Consider the following 22,877-nt stretch of genomic DNA (forward strand, 5'->3'; position numbering starts at 1 on the left):
GAACTAAAGCGCGAGCCATGACATAATTTGCGAAGACCTTTTGACTATGTTCAGGATAATTAAGTTCATCTTATGAACTCCCACTCAGATAGACATCCCTCTAGTCATCTAAGTGATTACATGATCCGAGTCAACTAGGCCATGTCCGATCATCACGTGAGACGGACTAGTCATCATCTTATTGTGTTGATCGTATCTACCATACGACTCATGCTCGACCTTTCGGTCTCTTGTGTTCCGAGCCCATGTCTGTACATGCTAGGCTCGTCAAGTCAACCTAAGTGTTTCGCGTGTGTAAATCTGTCTTACACCTGTTGTATGTGAATGTTAGAATCTATCACACCCGATCATCATGTGGTGCTTCGAAACAACGAATTGTCGCAACGATGCACAGTTAGGGGGAACACTTTCTTGAAATTATTATGAGGGATCATCTTATTTACTATTGTCGTTCTAAGTAAACAAGATGCAAAAACATGATAAACATCACATGCAATCAAATAATAGTGACATGATATGGCCAATATCGTATAGCTCCTTTGATCTCCATCTTGGGGCTCCATGATCATCTTGTCACCGGCATGACACCATGATCTCCATCATCATGATCTCCATCATCGTGTCTCCATGAAGTTGCTCGCCAACTATTACTTCTACTACTATGGCTATCGGTTAGCAATAAAGTAAAGTAATTACATGGCGTTGTTCAATGACACGCAGGTCATACAATAAATAAAGACAACTCCTATGGGTCCTGCCGGTTGTCATACTCATCGACATGCAAGTCGTGATTCCTATTACAAGAACATGATCAATCTCATACATCACATATCATTCATCACATTCTTCTTGGCCATATCACATCACATAGCATACCCTACAAAAACAAGTTAGACGTCCTCTAATTGTTGTTTGCTTGTTTTACGTGGCTGCTATGGGTTTCTAGCAAGAACGTTTCTTACCTACGCAAAACCACAACGTGATATGCCAATTGCTATTTACCCTTCATAAGGACCCTTTTCATCGAATCTGTTCCGACTAAAGTGGGAGAGACAGACACCCGCCAGCCACCTTATGCAACTAGTGCATGTCAGTCGGCGGAACCGGTGTCACGTAAGCATACGTGTAAGGTTGGTCCGGGCCGCTTCATCCCACGATGCCGTCGAAACAAGATTGGACTAGTAACGGTAAGCATATTGAACAAAATCAACGCCCGCAACTACTTTGTGTTCTACTTGTGCATAGAATCTACGCAATAGACCTAGCTCATGATGCCACTGTTGGGGAACGTAGCAGAAATTCAAATTTTTCCTACGTGTCACCAAGATCTATCTATGGAGAAACCAGCAACGAGGAAAGGAGAGTGCATCTACATACCCTTGTAGATCACTACGCGGAAGCGTTCAAGAGAACGGGGTTAATGGAGTCGTACTCGTCGTGATCCAAATCACCGATGATCCTAGTGCTGAACGGACGGCACCTCCGCGTTCAACACACGTACAGCCCGGTGACGTCTCCCATGCCTTGATCCAGCAAGGAGAGAGGGAGAGGTTGAGGAAGACTCCATCCAGCAGCAGCACAACGGCGTGGTGGTGGTGGAGGAGCGTGGTACTCCAGCAGGGCTTCGCCAAGCACCGCAAGAGACGAGGAGGGAGAGGGGTAGGGCTGCGCCAAGGAGGAGAGGAACTCGTGTGTCTTGGGCAGCCCAAACCTCAAGTATATATAGGGGCAGGGGAGGGGCTGTGCCCCCACCTAGGGTTCCCTCCCTAGGGGTGGCGGCAGCCCCCCAGATCCCATCTGGGTGGCGGCCACAAGGGGAAGAGGGGGAGGCGCACCTGGGGTGGGCCTTAGGGCCCATCTGCCCTAGGGTTAGCCCCCCTTCCCTCTTGGAGGCGCCTTGGGCCTTGGTGGGGGGGTGCACCAGCCCACCTGGGGCTGGTCCCCTCCCACACTTGGCCCATGCAGCCCTCCGAGGCTGGTGGCCCCACTTGGTGGACCCCCGGACCCCTCCGGTGGTCCCGGTACACTACCGGTAAAACCCGAAACTTTTCCAGTGACCAAAACAGGACTTCCCATATATAAATCTTTACCTCCGGACCATTCCGGAACTCCTCATGACGTCCGGGATCTCATCCGGGACTCCGAACAACATTCGGTAACCACGTATATCTATTCCTTATAACCCTAACGTCATCAAACCTTAAGTGTGTAGACCCTATGGGTTCGGGAACCATGCAGACATGACCGAGACGTTCTCCGGTCAATAACCAACAGCGGGATCTGGATACCCATGTTGGTTCCTACATGTTCCACGATGATCTCATCGGATGAACCACGATGTCGAGGATTCGATCAATCCCGTATACAATTCCCTTTGTCTAGCGGTACGATACTTGCCCGAGATTCGATCGTCGGTATCCCTATACCTTGTTCAATCTCGTTACTGGCAAGTCTCTTTACTCGTTCCGTAACACATCATCCCGTGATCAACTCCTTTGGTCACATTGTGCACATTATGATGATGTCCTACCGAGTGGGCCCGGAGATACCTCTCCGTTTACACGGAGTGACAAATCCCAGTCTCGATTCGTGCCAACCCAACAGACACTTTCGGAGATACCCGTAGTGCACCTTTATAGCCACCCAGTTACGTTGTGACGTTTGGCACACCCAAAGTATTCCTATGGTATCTGGGAGTTGCACAATCTCATGGTCTGAGGAAATGATACTTGACATTAGAAAAGCTTTAGCATGCGAACTACACGATCTTGTGCTATGCTTAGGATTGGGTCTTGTCCATCACATCATTCTCCTAATGATGTGATCCCGTCATCAACGACATCCAATGTCCATGGTCAGGAAACCGTAACCATCTATTGATCAACGAGCTAGTCAACTAGAGGCTTACTAGGGACATGGTGTTGTCTATGTATCCACACATGTATCTGAGTTTCCTATCAATACAATTCTAGCATGGATAATAAATGATTATCATGAACAAGGAAATATAATAATAATCAATTTATTATTGCCTCTAGGGCATATTTCCAACAATTCTAACCAAAGCCGACTGGTCAAAACAAAACTCGGCAAGAAAGAAGACAATCCAAAGAAAGAAAGGAAAGGGGACTCACCACGGGCGGGGGGTTGGCGCGGGAGTACGGCTACTTGCCGAACCGCCAATCCTCCAGGAGCTTGCTGTCCGAGAGGTAGTTCACCATGAAGGCCACCTCTTCGTGAGGCATGTCCTAGGTGCACATCCGACTCGGGTCGCGGTGCCCACTCATCTGGCATATCATGTGGGCGCGTCCTTGGAGTGGGAGAACTCGGCCGCGGTGCCCACTCATCTGGCATATCATGTGGGCGCGGCCTTGGAGTGGGAGAACTCGGCGCGCCACGAAGGCGGCCAGCAGGTCCGGACCAGTCAAACCCTCCGACTGCGTCAGCACTCGGAGTCGCGTGATGGCATCGGCTCCCGCAGGCGTCAGCGACTTGGCCCGGTACAACCAGTTGGGCAGTCGCCCAGCCGGCGGGCCGGCTTCTAAAGCCGGCAAGTTGACCCAGCCCCCCTCGTAGAGACGCTCCTGACGTAAAAGTAGGATCTCTGCCACATCTTCACCGACTTTATCAGCAAGATGGAAGAGAAGGGGTTGTCGGCTCCTGACCTTCGCACAGCGATGAAAGCGCCGCATTGAGCCGGCACGCCCGCGGCCTGGGTGCCAAGCTTGGAGAAGAAGAATTCCCCCCAGAGCTCGAGGGTGGGGAGGACTCTGAGGAAGCCTTCGCATAAGGCCACGAAGGCGGACAACAGCACCACTGTGTTTGGGGTGAGGTGGTGCGGCTGGAGGCCGTAGAACTCCAGGAAAGATCGGAAGAAACTGCTCACCGGCAGCCCCAACCTGCGTAGGCAGTGCGAGCGGAAGATGACCCGCTCGCCCTCCTACGGCGCGGGGGAAATCTCCCTCTTCGGCGCGAGGCGCACCCGCACGTGATCCTCGCTGGGGAGCCGACGAGTCCGGCGAAGGAACTAAATGTGGTCGTCGTGGACTTCGGAACCGTCCCAAGTGCCGGAGCGCACCGGGGGAGGCGCGGCGGCGGAGGAAGAACTCATCGCGAGCTGTCGCCGCGGTGTTCGCCAGAGCTTGGGTGCGCGGCGGAGCGAAGCAGAAGAAGGTGGAGGAGAGCGAGGAGCAGTGAGAAGGAAGAGAACGAGGACTAGTGGGAAGGAGGGGCGCGCGTGCCCCCCTCTTCCCCCTACTTATAGCCCTGTGGGCTGCGAAGTCGAGGGGGTGTCGTGGGGATTTACTGCGCCCACGGCCCCACGACCCCCACGTTCCACGATAAAGTTACTGCACGCAGTAACTCCACAGGAATCCCAACCATTCGCCGGGGCCGCAGCGGATCAGCTCGGGTGCCGAGGCGCGGTAGTGGCGGGCCCCGCCTATGGGCCTGTCCCGTCGCGCGCGTAGGCTGGCAGGACGGCCCAGTCACGTGACAGGCCTAGAATGGGCGGCGGCCTAGAGGCTTAGCTAGCACGCCGCTTGGATCCCGTCGCGACGTTCGAAATATTGTGCGAGTCAGAATTAAGCGAGTACGAATCGAGCGAGTCCGACTCCTCCTAGTCGGCCCGGCAGAAGTCAATCAAAGACCATGTGTTGAGCACCCAGAAAGAGAAACTGCTGAGGCTTCTCGGCCGATCGTCCGCGGTGCCTCACCAGCTCCGGGGACTACTGTCGGAGTAATGGCCCACGGGTAGGCCGACCCAAGCCCCAGAACCTTTCAAGACATCGGGGCAGGCTACGCCCCTCAAGACCCCAGGACGAAGAGTCACCTTCAAGAAGCCAACGGCAAAGGTGGCCGACTGACCACTCACAGCCGAGTCCCAGGGACGACTTCAGGGAGAGCCGACTCCTGACTGACGACTTCCAGAGAAGTTGGCTTTGGGGAGTCGGCCTGCGACTCCAACACCCCCACGACCTCATCAAGTGGGACAGGGCGGGGGAGTGGCAATAATGAAGCCCGCTCCTGCCCCTTACCAAGGGCAGGCATGGCTACAGCATGCCGTACCCCGGAAGATCTCCGTGCGGCGTGGCACTGTTGCCCTACCAGCCCTGACATCAGCACCGCAGGACCGAATCTTGCACCCACGACGGCTTGTCTGTACGGCCTAGAGGCGGCAGGTCCCACCAGTCGGTGAGACCCCAGGAGACGGCAAGAGGAACACCAGTCGGACCCGTCGGGAGTCGGCCCGGGGAAGTCGGCCGAGCCCTCCCCCGGGGCCCACACGCCATTAATCAAGATGTGATGGGGAGTGGCGACAGTGATCGCCCGCCGGGCGGCGGGGCTGTTGCCATGACCTCATGATCAAGCCCGCGTCATCAGAAGCACGACTACAGTAATCGGCAGCCGGCAAGACCCACCCGCGGAGGACGCGACCTGTCGGCTCCGTACCAGGCCAGTCGGCGGGCCCCAGCGGTCGGTACAGAAGACGGAGGCCAGGGGCACTGACGGCTGGGCCCACGTCCAGCCAGATTACCATTGTACCCCTGGGGGGTAGGCCTATATAAACCCCCCAGGGCACCCAAGCAAAGGGTTGGAACCCATTAGCTCTAGGCCAGATCATATAGAAGGGAGAGAGCTAGCCTTGCCCTCTCCTACCTCCAAGAAACAGCTCAAGGAGCAACCATGTAAACACTTTGCCATAGTGACCATGCGGAGACCCCGCAGAGCAGCAGTAGGAGTATTATCTCCCCGGAGAGCCCTGAAGCTGGGTAAGATTCGCCGGCGTGCATGCCTTCTCCTCAGCCCGTTTCCAGGCACCGGCGACATTCTACTCGCCCCCACCATGATAAGCCATCTGTTGGCATATGTCACACCAAACCCCCGACAACTCTTGTAGGCATAGGCGCACATGCCTGACCATAGAGTTGCACAATCATGTCCGCATGGTTGCACATGAATTGCCGCGGACGGTGCTCACGCCCGGCCAGGGAGTTGCACACTTTCGTAGTCATAGTCGCACATACCTGACCATAAAGTTGCACAATCTCGTCTGCAGGGTCACACATGAATTGTCGTGGGAGGTGTTCATGCCCGGCCGGGGAGTTGCACACTCTCATCGGCATAATCGCACATGTTTGACCACAGAGTTGCACAATCTCGTCTGCATGGTCGCACATGAATTGTTGCAGACGTGCTCATGCCCGGCCGGGGAGTTGCACACTCTCGTAGGCATAGTCGCACATGCCTGATCACAGAGTTGCACAATCCCGTCCTCACGGTCGCATGAGTTGCCGCGGAAGGTGCTCAAGCCCGACTGGGGAGTTGCACACTCTCGTAGTCATAGTCGTACATGCCTGACCACAGAGTTGCACAATCTCGTCTGCATGGGTGCACATGAATTGCCGCGGGAGGTGCTCACGCCTGGCCGGGGAGTTGCACATTCTCGTCGGCATAGTCGCACATGCCTGACCTCAGAGTTGCACAATCTCGTCCACATGGTCGCACATGAATTGCCGCGGGAGGTGCTCACGCCTGGTCAGGGAGTTGCACACTCTCATCGGCATAGTCACACATTTCTGACCACAAGATTGCACAATCTCGTCCGCATAATCGCACGTGAATTGTTGTGGGAGGTGCTCACGCCTAGCTGCGGAGTTGCACACTCTCATAGGCATAGTCCCGCATGAATTTGTTATGGGAGGTGCTCACGCGCGGCCGAAGAGTAGCACAGTCTCGTCCGCATATCCGCACATGCATGGTCATAGAATTGCACACTCTCATCGGCACAGTCACACATGATTTTGTTGTGGGAGGTGCTCACGCCCGACCGCGAAGTTGTACACTCCCATCCGCATAGTCGCACATGCACGACCACAAAGTTGCACAATCTAGTCTGCATAGTCCCAACAATTAGCATGAACATGGAACTAGATTTCCTGATTCCAACAATTAACATGAACGTGGAACAAAATCCACACAGCTCCAAGGAAACAACACCGGTCCAGTAATAGGTACAATCGTGATCCTAACAGAACCAACGGAAAGCCAAATCATGAAAGTAAAGGCAAAAAAATCACCTGTAGAACCATTGCGAAGCAGAGACAAGACGGCCTTGGTGTTCAAGCTGAAGCCGACACCCCTGTTTGCGCGCTCTATCTCCCCAACCGCGGCAGCCACCGCCATGACGTCATTACGCCTAGCGTCCATCTCCTCCACGACCTCCTCCGTCTCCGCACCACTGCCATTGCTACCTTCGCCAGAAGGGGACACGACCTGCGATGCCCTTTGGATGAGGCCGTCGAGCACCTTGAACTGCCTCTTGAGCTCGACGACGTGTGCGGCGTCCTTCCGCTGCTGCAGCGTGCGCAGCCGCACCACAGCGCGCCTGGCCTCGCGCAGCACGGCGAGGAGCTCCCCAGGCACCCCCTCCGCCTCACGCAGCCGCGCTGCCTCCTCCCGCGTGACGTTCGCCAGGCGTGCCTCCTCCTGCGTGTTGGTCGAGGCTAGCACTGTCGCCGCCGCCTCCACTTCATCCACTGCCGGCCGTGGCTGCAGCTCCCAGTACACCCTCGTGAGCTCCTCCACCACATTCGTTGTCGCCTCCTTTGCCGCCATCTCCACGAGCCAGATAGAGAGCAGAGCGTGAGGAGAGGGGAGCGGGCCGAGAATAACTGCGGGTGTGGTGCGCGTTTGTATATAGGAGTGGAAATACGGTGATGGTCGCGAAGAAAAATCTCCTCATGTAGGGGCCGGCCGCTCGCAAAGGCCAGCGAGTAGCCGGCCGCTGGCTAGACCCGTCCAAGACTTATACTATATTTGCGAACGGTGGGAGTATGAATAAGGAATCTGTGTCCCAGTCGTAGCCGTAATGGTCATCATCGAAAGCGGCCATCAATCTAAAAAATAAATAATAATAATAATAATAACAATAACAATAATGACAATAATAAATCTAGGCCACTTCTACAGATCAACCTCAGCAGATCCCTTAGAGCATCCCCACTCGTTTGCGCCCCCAGGAGGCATAACACCGAGGAGATCGATCAACGAGCGAGGGCAAATTTGATAATTTTGATATGCGGATGAAATCATTTCATAAAATGAACCGTTCCTAAAAAAATCACTCAGGTGATCTTTTTGAGTGGCGCCCAACACGAAGACGCCACACTACACTATGCAACGCCTGACTGACAGACGATACACGCCTGCCCAACGTCGCACCCCGGACTGCCTAAAAAATTACTAAGTTAATGTGCAGCACCTAGCCTCTAGGCATTGCACTAGTGGTTGCTTCACTAGTGGTTGCATTATTTACCACTACGAAAAGAAGCAACCACTAGTGCAACGCCTAGACGCTAGGCGCTACACTGCACACTGACTTAGTAATTTTCAGATCACCCGGGTGTGACGTTGGCTAGACGTGCAGCGCCTGTCAGTCAGGCGCTCCATAGTGTAGTGTGGCGCCTTCGTGTCGGGCGCCACTCAAAAAGGTCACCTGAGTGGAAAAAAATTTAGGAGCAGTTCATTTTGTGAAATGATTTCATCCACATGTCAAAATTGTCAAATTTGCCGCGAGCCAGAATGGAGGGCAGGATGTTCGGGCTGGAGACCCCGCTGATGACGGCGCTGCAGCACCTGTTGGACGTCCCGGATGGCAAATCCGGCGGAGCCGGCAATGTCGTCGGCGAGAAGTAGGGCCCGATGCGCGCCTGCGTCCGGGACGCGCGCGCCATGGTGGCCACCCCCGCCGACATGAAGGACGAGCGCGGGTGCTGGTGAACAGCAGCGAGCGGACCAGGGAGGAGAAGGAGGACGCCAAGTGCCTGCGGATGGAGCGCCTCTAGGTGCATCTGGGTGCAGCTCGCGGACGAAGCCCGTGCGGGAGCCAGCCGGGGAGGAACAGCGAGCCGGCGGGCGCGGATGCACGACCGAGGCGGTGCGCGGGCCAGAGTCCGTCCGGTTGGTGGTGTTGGTGGTAGCGCCGGGCACGGAGGCGGAGACGGTTGGTTCTGCCACGATGGAGGCTAGGGTTGGCTTGGAGCCGGTGCCTGCGTTTGGGCCGTCGGGCGCTGCCCATGTCAAAACCGGCGGATCTCGGGTCGGGGGTCCGGAACTGTACGTCTGAGGAACGAAGGTAACAGGAGACAGGGACATGATGTTTACCCAGGTTCGGGCCCTCTTGATGGAGGTAATACCCTACTTCCTGCTTGATTATCATGGATGAATATGGGGTACCGGAGTTGATCTACCTCGAGATCGTAATGGCTAAACCCTAGAAGTCTAGCCTGTATGATTATGATTCTGATTGCCTCTACGGACTAAACCCTCTGATTTATATAGACACCGGAGGGGCCTAGGGTTTGTACAAGGTCGGTTTACAGAGGAAGGAATCTTCATATCCGAACACCGAGCTTGCCTTCCACGCCAAGGAGAGTCCCATCCGGACACTGGATGAAGTCTTCTGTCTTGTATCTTCATGGCCCACTAGTCTGGCCCACGTCACATAACCCGGACGCCCGAGGACCCCTTAATCTAGGAATCCCTCAGTAGCCCCTGAACCAGGCTTCAATGACGATGTGTCCGGGCTCAGATTGTCTTCGGCATTGCAAAGCGGGTTCCTCCTCCGAATACTTCAAAGCAGTCCTCGAACACAGAAAAAGTGTCCGGCTCTCTAAAACAAGCACCACATGTAGCCGCAAAGAATATAATATTAAACAAGTCCCATCTGCTGACAACTTTTGCAGCGAGACATTACGTCCCTGCCTAGTCATCATTTCGAACCGTTTTTTAGCCTCCCGCTCCATATTTCAAGATGCAGTTTTCATTGGCACATCTTGTCGAAGCAGAGATCGTGTCCCCCTTATCGCAGGATTCTCATTAATACGGGCGTGGGTAATCCAACCGCGCCGCCCGGACGACCCTTGGGGAATAGGCGAGTTTCAAGGCGAGTGGGGAGGCGGTTTATATTCACTGCCTTTATAAGAGGATAAGGATCCACTCTTTCACCCACGCCTTCTTCCTCTCTGCCCATCCGCTCTCGAGCTCCAACGCCCAAGCTTCCATCCTTTCCGCCTCAAAAAGCACTCCGACCATGTTCGGATCTGGAGCGCAGGGCAAGTGGATGGCCTCCTCCATCATGGAGAAGGACATCATGAAGCTCCGGGAGGCGGGGTACTTGGCCTAGGAAATCGCCGACCGGCTTCCGGCCAAGGGGCAGATCGTCCCCACCCCAGAGTTCCATGAGAGGGTAGTATTCATTCCCCACTTCGCCCGCGGGTTAGGGTTTCCAAATTCTTTCCTCAACATCTCGGCATTCATTGTCGTGTGCGAGGCCTTCCTCTGCATCCCACCCCACTTCGAATTTTGGCTCAAGATCTTCAATGTGAAGCCGAAGGTGGTGGACAGTCAACACGCAGAGTGCGGAGGCGCTATGGTGAACAAGCTGTCCAACATCACATGGCCCAAAGGCACCTTCATGGGGACCGTCAAAGGGTGGCAACAGCAGTGGTTCTACGTCACAGATCCCCGTTATGCCACCTGGTCCGCGGTCCCCGAATTCAAGTCCGGGGCCCCAATGCGGCTTACCTACTGGCTAAAAAAGGGCCTGGACTGGGCATCGTCGGATGAGGTGTTAGTGCTGCAGATGCACATTAAGAGTATGGTTGACAAGAACATCAAGCTTGTCGATGTGATCCAGGTGATGCTTTTTCGCCAGATCCTTCCTCGCCAAGACGGACCTGCCATTTATGGGAGTTTGATCCGGCCAAGCACCAGACCTTGCAACAGTTCTTTGGCGCTACGCATGAAGGCATCTGGAAGGTACTTTTCAAGGCTAATGAGACGTGGTCAAAGACAACCAGGGACCGCGGCTACAACCTGACTCATCCAACCAGTCTGGTAAGTTCTTCAAATTTCAAGGTGTATCCTCCACCTGTACATTCAAGGAAGACATCTATGCTTCCCCATTTGTCCTTTCAGGGCTGGACAAAGAAGGCAGAGCGGATCCAGTGTCCGGCTCCATTGCCCGAAAACCCAGCTACCCCACTTCTAACGAAGATGTTGGTCACGGCGCCCTACCAGGCGCCGGAGAAGAAGGCCAAGAAGAAGGGCCAGGCGTTCAGAAGCGGCCTTCGTCATAAAGGCACTTCGAATGTAACGCCTGAAGACGCCGAAACCTACTCCTCCCCCGCCGAGGATGACGAGGAGGAGGAAAGCAATTCTCCCCCTGAGGGGGAAGGAAGAAAAGGGTGGCCTCCATGGGTCTAGAGGCAGAGGCATCCAAGAAGGGGAGGGTCTCCCTTGCAAATGACTCCGCATTGGACACCGACAGCAGCTCCGAGTGGCGTCTCAGGGAGAAGCCCCTGGCCGAATCGTAAGTACTGAAAGGCACTTATACACATATATATCCGGCTTCTTTACTTCATGGTTTTAATATGTTGAATCATGTGCTGTAGTTCGGCTCACGCCTGCCCCAGCAATCCTCATCTTTAGGGAATTCGCTGGATCCAAATGCAATGGACAGCGGGTCACTTCCGGTGGCCTCCTCCCCCAAGGCCACGGACGACGCCGAAGTGGTGTCCCGAAAGACCCTCCCAGGCCAAGGAGAGGTACAAGACCCCGTCAAGGTGGCGCCAGAGGGTGATACCTTGGCCGCCAGACACATGGGGGAGCAGTCCCCCCTGGAGACTAGCGATGGGGGCCATATCCAATTCGGCCCCCAGCCGAATACTATTATTGAGCCTCATACGGCTCCGGAATCAGGCAAGCAGCCTCCTTCAAGTGAAGGAGGTGCGCCTATTCCTCCGGTGACCTCTGTCCATCCAGATGTTGGGGAACGCAGTATTTCAAAAAAATTCCTACGATCACTCAAGATCTATCTAGGAGATGCATAGCAACGAGAGGGGAGAGTGTGTCTACGTACCCTCGTAGACCGAAAGCGGAAGAGTTTATCAACGCGGTTGATGTAATCGTACACCTTCACGATCCGTCTCGATCAAGTATAGAACGTATGACACCTCCGCATTCAGAACACGTTCAGCTTGATGATGTCCTTGCCTTCTTGATCCAGCAAGATGGGGGAAGTAGTTGATGAGTTCCAGCAGCACGACGGCGTGGTGATGGTGTTAGTGAAGAACAATCTCCGCAGGGCTTCGCCTAAGCACTACAGAAACTATGACGGAGAATAAACTAGAGGGGACGGGGTTGCGGGCACACGGCTTGGTGTTTCTTGATGTGTCTTTGGTGCTAGCCTTGCCCCTCTATTTATATGTTGAGCCCTGGGGTCGAAACATGGAGTAAAAGCCTCCTCAAAGTCGGTTTTGCCCGAAAGGCAAGAGTCCCACTCGGACTCCAGTACCAAACGCCACAATCCTTGGCATTTGGCCCAGGCGCCATGGGCCTCGGCGTCTGGCCCAGGGCCAGACGCAAGGGTCTCCGACGTTTGGCCCCCTGGCCTCCGCAAAACTCCTTTTGCACCGACCTAAAGCCTCGTGGGCTTCACCCCTTGGCCGAACCATATCATCCCATATATCAATCTTTACCTCCAGAGCTCCTCGTCATGTCCGCGATCTCATCCAGGACTCTGAATAACATTCGGTCACCAACATACATAACTCATATAATACTATATTATCAACGAACGTTAAGCATGTGGACCCTACGGGTTCGAGAACTATGTAGACACGACCAAGACATCTCTCAGGTCAATAACCAATAGCGGAACCTGGATGCCCATATTGGTTCCTACATATTCTACGAAGATCTTTATCGGTCGAACCTTATAACAACATACATTGTTCCCTTTGTCATCGGTATGTTACTTGCCTGAGATTTGATCGTCGGTATCCCCATACCTAGTTCAATCTCGTTACCGGCAAGTCTCTTTACTCGTTCCGTAATGCATAACCCACAACTAACTCAAAAGTCACATTGCTTGCAAGGCTTATAGTGATGTGCATTAGCAAGAGGGCCCAGAGATACCTCTCCGAAACACGGAGTGACAAATCCTAATCTCGATCTATGCAAACCCAACAAATACCTTTGGGGACACCTCTAGAGCATCTTTATAATTGCCCATTTACGTTGTGATGTTTGATAGCACACAAAGTGTTGCTCCGGTATTCGGGAGTTGCAAAATCTCATAGTCTAAGGAACATGTATAAGTCATGAAGAAAGCAGTAGCTATGAAACTATAACGATCATAATGCTAAGCTAACAAGTGGGTCGTGTCCATCACATCATTCTCCTAATGATGTGATCCCGTTCATCAAATGACAACACATGTCTATGGTTAGGAAACATAACCATCTTTGATAAACGAGCTAGTCAAGTAGAGGCATACTAGGGACACTTATGTTTTGTCTATGTATTCACACATGTACTAAGTTTCCGGTTATTACAATTCTAGCATGAATAATAAACATTTATCATGAAATAAGGAAATCAATAATAACTTTATATTGCCTCTAGGGCATATTTCCTTCAGTTAACCACTTGTACTAGAGTCAATAATCTAGATCACATCGCCATGTGATTTAATACCAATAGTTCACATCACCATGTGATTAGTTCACATCGCCATGTGACTCACACCCATAGGGTTTACTAGAGTCAAATTTTCCACGAGCCAGAATGGAGGGCAGGATGTTCGGGCTGAGACCCCGCTGATGACGGCGCTGCAGCACCTGCTGGACGTCCCGGGCGGCGAGTCCGGTGGAGCCGGCAATGCCGTCGGCGAGAAGCAGGGCCCGATGCGTGCCTACGTCCGGGACGCGAGCGCCATGGCGGCCACCCCCGCCGACGTGAAGGACGAGCGCGGGTGCTGGTGAACAGCGGCAAGCGGACCAGGGAGGAGAAGGAGGATGGCAAGTGCCTGCGTATGGAGCGCCTCTGGGTGTAGCTCGCGAACGAAGCCCGCGCGGGAGCCAGCCGGGGCGGAACAGCGAGCCGGCAGGCACGGATGCACGGCCAAGGGGGGCGCGGGCAGACCCTTACACGACCGCTGAGGCGCATGGGAGCGGAGCAGGCCGGCGCGGGTGGCCAAGCCGGCTGGAGCGGGGGCGCCGAGGCGAGCTAGCCCAAGGCCGGGGTGTGGAGGCGGGACGCGGGTGGAGCGGGCCACCTGGAGCCGACGCGGGAGAGCTCAGCAGCGGCAAGCAGCCGGGGAAGCGGACGGGGAGTACATCGCAACGTCGCTGCCCGGCTCGCAGTCGACGCTCCGCAGCAGGAGCCACACCCCTAGCTCCTCTGTGGCAGTCGTCGCCGGCCACACAACATCGCCCTTGGCCACGCAGCATCACAACAGCAGCTCCCGTGGTAGCACCAACGACGCCTGGCGGCGCTCCGTTGCAGCACCAACATCGCTTCAATGCAACCTCTGCGAAGTTTCAACGGCTGCCGCAGCGCTTCATTGCTCTCAGGCGGCGCTTCGTTGCAGCTCCGGTAGCACTTCATTACCACCTCGGTGAAGCTTCAACTACCCCATGGCACTTCAATGTAGTCTCTGGCAGTCCGGCAGCTCTGGCGGTCCGCCGATGTTACACTGCAGTAACGTGCTTGACAAGCTCCATGGAAGCACCGGCGCCGTCGGATGCTGCAACACAGCGTGCGGCGATGACAGAGGATGCAGCGACAACACGCGGCGGTGCCGATGGATGCTTCGATGCAGTGCAGCAATGGAAGCACATGGCCGGGCGGCAAGAGCTTGCAGCAAGGCACGACCGTGCGGCGAGAGCTTGTAGCAAGGTGCGGTCGGGCACATCGCCTCCGGCGTCTGGATATGCACTGGTGCGTTGGCTGGCAGCTAGCTTGGTGCGGTTGTGAGGTGCACAAAGAAGAGATATATGTATGGATAAAAAGAGACGAACGGAAAGAAAGAATGAGGGCATAAGTGTAAGATTCTCGATCTCTAGCTCGATTTCATGGTGGAATTCGAATTACGTGTCACATCCCTAGTTCTGGTATGACCTAGGCTAGCCTTCATGTTTGCATCATGTTTAAATTTCATTGAAATTTGGAATGGGGATTTGTGAAACCCTCAGAATCATTCTGGAAACGACCCAAATAAAAAATTGCTCCAAAAAGGTCCAAGAAAATGCTCATGTTGCTCTCTGAAAATCTTGGATAGAGATAAAAATCAAACCAACATTTTCAAGAGCTCATAAGTATTTATTTTGGGCATTTGGAATTAATGCAGTAATTATTTGCTTTGGATATATATTGTTATATATATATATATAATATTGTCCAAAAATTATGCCAGTAGTTGAGGAGCTATGGAATAACACCACTAGCCCCTGCAAAAATTGTCATAAGAAAATAAAATGGTTTTGTATTTTTATTAAACCAAACAAATGTCAGAAAAATAGAAAAGAAAACAAAAAGGAAAACGCTTACCTAGACCTTACCTGCGGCCTGGCACTATGTGGCCCAGCAGGCCGGCCCAGCCGACTGGCCGCGCCTGTCATCTCCTAGCTCGCGCCCGGCCACCTCCTCCCTGCCTGCTTCATCCCAGATGCGTCCAGGCGACGCCACAGACTCCCCTCGACCCTCTCCCACTCTCCCCCATGCTCATCCCCTCCCCTGGACCTCTCTTGCACCACCCCCCCCCCAACAGCTTCGTCACCGCCACTCGCTGTTGTCACGCTCACCGCCTCCCCCTCGCCCTCTCTTCGTGTCTGCAAGCTCCGCCACGTCGTCGGCCATCTCTCCGTCAAGCCACGCATCGGGAGCCCCTGCAATGCCGCAACCACCATCGTCTTGAACCTCTAGCGCCCGAGACCGCCTTCAACGCCATGTCGCCGTCCGGCCTCGCCCGAGCTCGCTGACGCCTCCGCAGGATCCACTGTGAGCCCCACCGTCGAACCCCCCACTCCCCTGCTCTTCCGGCGCCCCTAGCCCCGTCTGCCACCATGGTCGTAGCTCCTCGCCGCCGTTCATGCCGCCGCCGTCGTCCTGGCCACCGCAGCTCGCGGTCGCACACGCCAACGTGTCAGCGTCCCTCCACGAGCCTGTAGCCACCAACGGCTTCCCCTCCCGAGCTCCGTAGCACTGAACCCGCGCGTGTTCGAACTTCGGCCGCCACGGATGACCTCGCCATGGTCGTCTCCGGCCACCCCGCATCCTCCCGTCGCCTCCCCTGGATGTGCGCGAGCCTGGGCTTCGCGGGTAGTCTCCGCCGCCCGAATGGTCGCCGGAGCGACGATCCCGAGCCCTCCGCCGTGTTCTGCCTCACTGGCGGCTTAACGCCGGCGGGATTGACCGGGTCCAACCCCCCTGCTGACCCAGCTTTGACCCTTGTGGGTCAATGACATGTGGGGCCCGGCCCTGGTAATTTTTAGTTAGGATTAGTTTAATAGCTAACTAACCCTGTTAACTAACTCTGACACTGACGTGTGGACCCCACATGTCAGGTTTGACCTGGTCAGCCACGTTTGACTCGCTGACATCATGCCACTATCATGCTGATGCAATATATCATTTTCTAGTTAAAAAAATAAATCAGGAAATTCTAGAAAATGATATAAATTTCAAAAATTCATAGAAATTCAACCGTAGCTCAGATTGAAATAATTTATATATGAAAAATGATCAGAAAAATTCAATCTATACATCTGTACCATTTTCATGCATGATAAACCAACTTATACTTACTGTATAGGTGAAAACATATTAATGGCCTTCATAAAGACTTAACTTGGAGTCGCATTTGAATTCTTGATTCAAATGGACTTCATCCAAATGAATACTAGCAGCATTAGTTCAAATAACATCACATCCACATGCCATGTTCATGCATCATATTGTTGCATATGATTGTGTTTTGACTTGTCGACACCGTTCCTTCTCGATAGGTCCTGCTCCGGAGAGTGCTCCAGAGTACCTGTTTGAGGAGCAGTGCCCCCTTGTTGATCTACCAGGCAAGCAAACCCCCTTGTTCATTCCGATACAATCCTACTCTCTCGCTCCTGCTCTCGTTTATTGCATTAGGAAAACAACGATTCAACTGCTATTTTATGTTGTGGTAGTTGAACCCATTCCTCTGCATGACCTGTCATGGCCACAGTAAATAGTTAAAACCCACTAGCATGTGTAAGAGTTGATTGAGCCATGTTGTGTTCCTACCATTCCATGCCTGCTATTGCTTAGAGTTGTGTCAGGTCTGATTCATCGGGAATGAATTGGAGTGTTACGACATGTTCTGGTGCTGAGAGTAAAGCGTGTGAACACGATTTGGTAAAGGTAGCGGTGAGAGGCCATGTAGGAGCACATGGTGGGTTGTCTCATTGGAGCCGTCCTTAAGCACTGAGTTCCTTGTATGTTGTCCAATGACTAACTACTACCACACATTAGAATGCTTAAGTGCCCCTCTCGACTTATTAACCAACTTGATCCCCGTCCAGGAGTTGCAAATAGTTTCTGGTGTTTGTAGGTAGTGTTAGTAGTCTACCAAGTGGCACCCGGCCAGGTGGGCTTGGGACAGACTAGGCACAGTGGTACGGTGTACCAAGTGGCACCTGGATGGTGGGCTTGGCAACCCTGCTCACATCGTTTGGGGCCGTGAGCGACACCCCGGCCGGATCTCCTTGCGGATGGAACCCGAATAGGCGATAAACTTGGATGAGAGACTTGTGTGGTTAGTCAGGTCGTGGCCGACACCCTCGCTAGGCTTCCGCTTGAAGGTTGCCGAGGTACATGACAGGTACATGGTGGTAAGTGGCGAGAGCGTGTGTGAAGAAGTACACCCCTGCAGGGTTATCATGATCTATTCGAATAGTTGTGTCCTCGGTTATGGACTTCTTGGATGCTTACGTGGTACATAGACAACTTGAAGTGGATACTCTAAAATGCTCAAGACAAGTGCGAGTGCTATGGATGGCCTTCTCGTAAGGAGACGAGGATGAATCCATAGTAGTGTATTGATGTGGTGTTTAGTGGACTCGTGTGCGCTGCCTCACCTCAAAGAAGTTTCTCGTAGTCATAGAACAGGATAGCCACTGAGTCAAACTGGCTTGCTGCAACTAAACCCCACATTTCCTCCTTGACACTAATGCATGTATGATAGGATCTGATGTAAGTCTTGCTGAGTACCTTTGTACTCACGTTTGCTTTATTTATGTTTTGCAGGTGAGACATTTGTCTCACTAGTAGTACCACTTGGACTTCGACGAGTAGCTTGTTACCTCAGCTACGATCTTGTACCCATGGGAGGGACTTGTATATAGTCAGGCTTCTCAGTTTTTTTCTTTTGTAGTTGTCTATACTCAGACATGTAATGCTTCTGTTGCTTGTATGCTTTGAATGATGGGTCATGTGGCCCCTGTTTGTATTTAATGTTATGTGGCTCTTCTGGGCGTTTATCTATATGAGTTCATGTTATTTTGTGATGCCATGTTGTACAGCACATACTTGCATGTTATGCGTACGTGTAACGTGTATTGCTATGTGTGGGATCCGACAACCTATTTGACTATCGTTGGTAGCCTCTCTTATGGGGAAATGTAGTCTAGTGCTTCCACCGAGCCATGGTAATCCGCTACAGCCCGGTTTATCCGGAGTCCTGCTAGCCCAGCACTACTGCTCTGGAACACTTAGACTTTCAAAATTACTTGAAAACGGGAAGGAATCAGAGAAAACCCTCAACATGAAAAAGTTCCACGTTTTTCGTAGCTTTTCAACGGTATATTATTTGCCCTGTTCTGATAAAGTTTGTAAAAATTACAGCGAAAATACGTTTTAGCCATTTTCCAAATTGACATAAAACCATAACGAATTGGGAGAAACAATGTATACCAAAAAGTTTTGCATTTGTTCAAGCTTTCCAACACCATATCATTTGCTGCATTCGGGCATACAGTTTAAAAAATAGATCGAAAATACGAACTTTGTGAAACTTGTACCATTTTCTAAATTACTCTTAAACCGTTCAAAATTAGACAACACTTTCAATATGAAAAAGTAGCGCATTTTCATAAGCTTTCCAACGCCATATCATTTGCCTCAATTGGATTAGCCATTTAGAAACAACATCGAAAATACAAACTCGGCTGTTCGGTTTGCGAAATGTTATGATTTTCCAAATTACTCTTTAACCATAGGGAATTAGAGAAAACTTTCAACATGTGGAAGAAGCGGTTTTGCAGTACCTTTCCAACGCGATATTATTTGCCTCATTCTGATAAACATTTAGAAATGCGATCGAAAATACGATTCATGTTTTTTGTATGAAGAAAAAACGGTTTTCAAAACTGCTCTTAAACCACTTACATTTTGCCAAAAATTAAACTTGGGCCATGATACTGGTGTTCATAGCTTTCCAACGGTATATCGCAAGCCCCATTTGGGCAATGTTGGGGGAAGTTCAACCTAGCACAGGGGGAAGTTCAAGTCGAACAACTCAGGCAGTAAAATTGCAAAAAATGCAATTTCATCATGACCAGAGAGCAAAATCCGCCAATGAGTGAGATTCCTATTTAAAACAGGCATTTAGTTGCTAAAAACTATTTCTAGATTACACTTACATCATATAGAACATGACTAATACGAATAATTCACGCGGGGAGACACGGTTGCGAAGATAGCCCGAAGGTCGGGTTCCTACAGAGGGAAGTTCAGGCATGTAACGCAGGAAGTTCATGTTGTGATCAGAATAATATTCTGATCTCGTGATCAGAATACTGTTTATGTGTGTGTGTGTGTGTATACATCCAATTACATAAGGGACTATACAGATCATTCACACACACCTTAATAAACAATTGCATGCATTCTAAAGTAGGAGAAACGATTGTCTAGTCATCTACTTCTTGTGACGCTCCCGCCACTGCTATGTGGCTCGATCCCTCGTCTGGGGTAGGAAGAAGATAGTTCCTCATGTCAACGATCCGCCTATACATCTTGTAGCTTGTGTACGCGTCCTTGGCCGCGTACTTGATGTGTTGTTCATCCAGTATCTCATGCCAAACACTGTGCCACGCGTTCTTGTCCTTCTTGCTCTCTTCCTTCATCTTCGCGTAGTAGGGGTTGATGATGGCCGAGGCGAAGTCAACCAGGGAGTTCAGTTCGTTGTTGTCGCTCCCCCAGACCTTGTAGTGGTGCTGGATGTTGACAAGTTTCGGGCATTTCAAGCCCGAAACCTTCAGCGCTTTTAGATCGTTGGTGGTGTCCACCATAGCGAAACTGTAGTCCGAGCTGTTGATAAACCTGGAGAAACGCTCGCAAGGCCTTGTGGCCAGGTGGTAGTGGTAGATGAGGACGGCATGTCGCACGCATAACTGGGCAATGACAACCTTCTGATTGTGCCCGACATGACCCATGGTGTACTCGAGGTCGAAGCCAACCACTTGGTACTTGTCCTCGGCAGGGAACTGCTCCATAGTTTGGATGGAGCTCTCCACCGAGACCGGATCGTTCGTGTACACCACCAAGAGAGCCTTCACCCTCACATGGGTGTCCACGACGTGTTGCGTGGTGAACTGCCCACCGTTGTCATCGCCGGCCGCTGGGAGCGCCATTGCAGCCATGGGGAGCGCCATTGGAACCGCTAGATGTCCTCTTTTTATATGTCCTCGTGGGTGTTCTTATTGTGTCGTGTGACACGAGAGATGAAGGCAAATGGCCGCAAGAATAAAAGGGGGGTGGGCGGCCTGGATTCTCGGCGCGTCTGCATGGCAGTTTTTGCAGTGGGTAACTGCATCGTCGCGCCGCGCCCGGCACAACCACATGCATGCGAACGTGCATGATCGTGCGCCGACCCCAAACACTGGCAGCGTGCGTGAAGGGACGAGGGCAGAGCACCCGGAGCAACGCGAGAGCAGAGCACATGTGGTGGGACGCGAGCAGAGCGCGCGGCGGCCGCCTCAACCGCAAGCAACCACATGCATAGAGCCGTTGAACACACAAGAAATGGTCGCCTACAAGCCAGCCAACAGTTGCGTCGCTGCACAGAGAGCGGCCATGTGATACTACCTCCGTCTTGGTCTATAGTCCCCTTTATATTCTGTGCCATAATTTGCCCTTAAATTTAACCAACAAAATGTTAATGCATGTTATAAAAATTATATAATTGGAAACTATGTTCAAATATGAATCCAACTATATAATCTTTGGCGACATGCATTCGTATTTTATTAGTTAAATCCTACTTATAAACCAGGACGGGAGTACAGTAGGTAATTAAACCGCAAATGTTTTTTTATTAACCATATGTGTATGTGGCCTTTCGTCCTCCTCTCGCATGTCTTATCACCCCGCTGTCGCAGACGGCTCACAATGCAAGCTTGCGTAGCGCGTGGGGGGGGCGTTCTTTTGGTCAAACGATGGCGCCAATGAATCGTCGGTGAGCCCGTTCCCGCGCAACATCACAGGTATCCCGCTTCCCAGTGAGCCTGCACAGCGTACAGCTCACATGCTTGCTGGTAGCCTACGCATTGGAGGACAGCTTGCACGCCTCTCGGCCAGCCTGTGGACCTGACTGCGCTCGCACGCTTCCTGTTCAGTCAAGGTCAAGAAGCTGTCCGCACGACACCTCCTATACCCATTAAAACCAAGACACGTGACGTCACGTGAATGGTTAACAGAACACACACGGTTTGAATTATACAAAAAATTTAGATAATAAAGTGGCAGCTATTTTTTCAAAATGCCTTCGTCGGCTGTTATTCGAGTGCGCCTTCTCTCAAAATGGACACGGAAAATATCACAGCATGTCGGGTGCCATTCCATGATAGCATGCCAAGTTTCATGAATTTTAGATGAGTTTTGCAGTTACTAGAAATTAAAAACAACGTATCTCAATGTTTTGCCGGCAATCAATGGTGTCCTGGTGTTTGAAATTTATTCGCATTTCTTGCATGGGACCTAAGCATGCACCCAACGACAAAGATTTGATTTTTCAACCAATTTATATGCGCTGGATTATGTGCATGTAGTTCAAATTTGAATTATGCATATAAATGCATTGAACAGTTAATGCATAAAAATGTCCAAATGAACCCCGAAAAATCAAAAAAATTGACACAACACTCCTGTTGTTCTATGTTGACACAAGAAATTTTTTGAAAGCAATAAAAGGCAATGGATACCATTTTGTCCCCAAAGGTGGGACGTTCCAAACCGAAACCATCATGCTTGTTGTGAGAAGCTCTAGTTTGTGAGAAGCATATACCCAAACCTGCCCTAGATGGGACAAAAAATTTACCACGGCATGTTGATGCTGCTCCATCATAGCATGCCAAGTTTCATGAATTTCAGACGAGTTTTGGATTTACTAGAATTTAAAAACTAGGTATCTCAATGTTTGCGGCCGAGTGACGGTGGCAGGGTGTTTGATATTCATTCCCATTTCTTGCATGGGACCTAAGCATGCAACCAAGAACACAAATCTGAATTTTCAACTAATTTATATGCATTAGAGCATGTGCATGTAGTTCAAATTTGAATTATGCACATGAATGCATTGAAAACTCAGTTAATGCATAAAATGTCCAAACGAACCCCAAAAATCACAAAAATTGACACAATACTGTTGTTGTTCTATGTTGACACGAGAAATTTTTTGAAAGCAATAAGAGGCAATGGATATCGTTTCATCCCCAAAGGTGGGACATTCCCTACCGAAACCATCATGCTTGTTGTGAGAAGCTCTGGTTTGTGACAACCATATGCCCAAACGTGCCCCAAATGGGACAAAAACTTTACCACAGCATGTTGATGCCGCTCCATGATAGCATGCCAAGTTTCATGAATTTCACACAAGTTTTGGATTTACTAGAATTAAAAAACAAGTCATCTCAATGTTTGCAGCTGAGTGATGGTGGCAGGGTGTTTGAAATTCATTCCCATTTCTTGCAATTGACCTAAGCATGCAACCAAGGACA

At 51.6% G+C, this 22,877-nt stretch overlaps 1 pseudogene; it reads left to right on the forward strand.

The window, feature by feature from the left end:
• The first annotated feature begins 13,632 nt into the window (after positions 1 to 13,632).
• On the forward strand, positions 13,633 to 13,900 carry LOC119299178 (annotated as a pseudogene).
• Positions 13,901 to 22,877: the final 8,977 nt, after the last annotated feature.

The sequence above is a fragment of the Triticum dicoccoides genome, chromosome 5A, assembly GCF_002162155.2.
Source record: "Triticum dicoccoides isolate Atlit2015 ecotype Zavitan chromosome 5A, WEW_v2.0, whole genome shotgun sequence".
In the NCBI taxonomy this organism is placed as follows: domain Eukaryota; kingdom Viridiplantae; phylum Streptophyta; class Magnoliopsida; order Poales; family Poaceae; genus Triticum; species Triticum dicoccoides.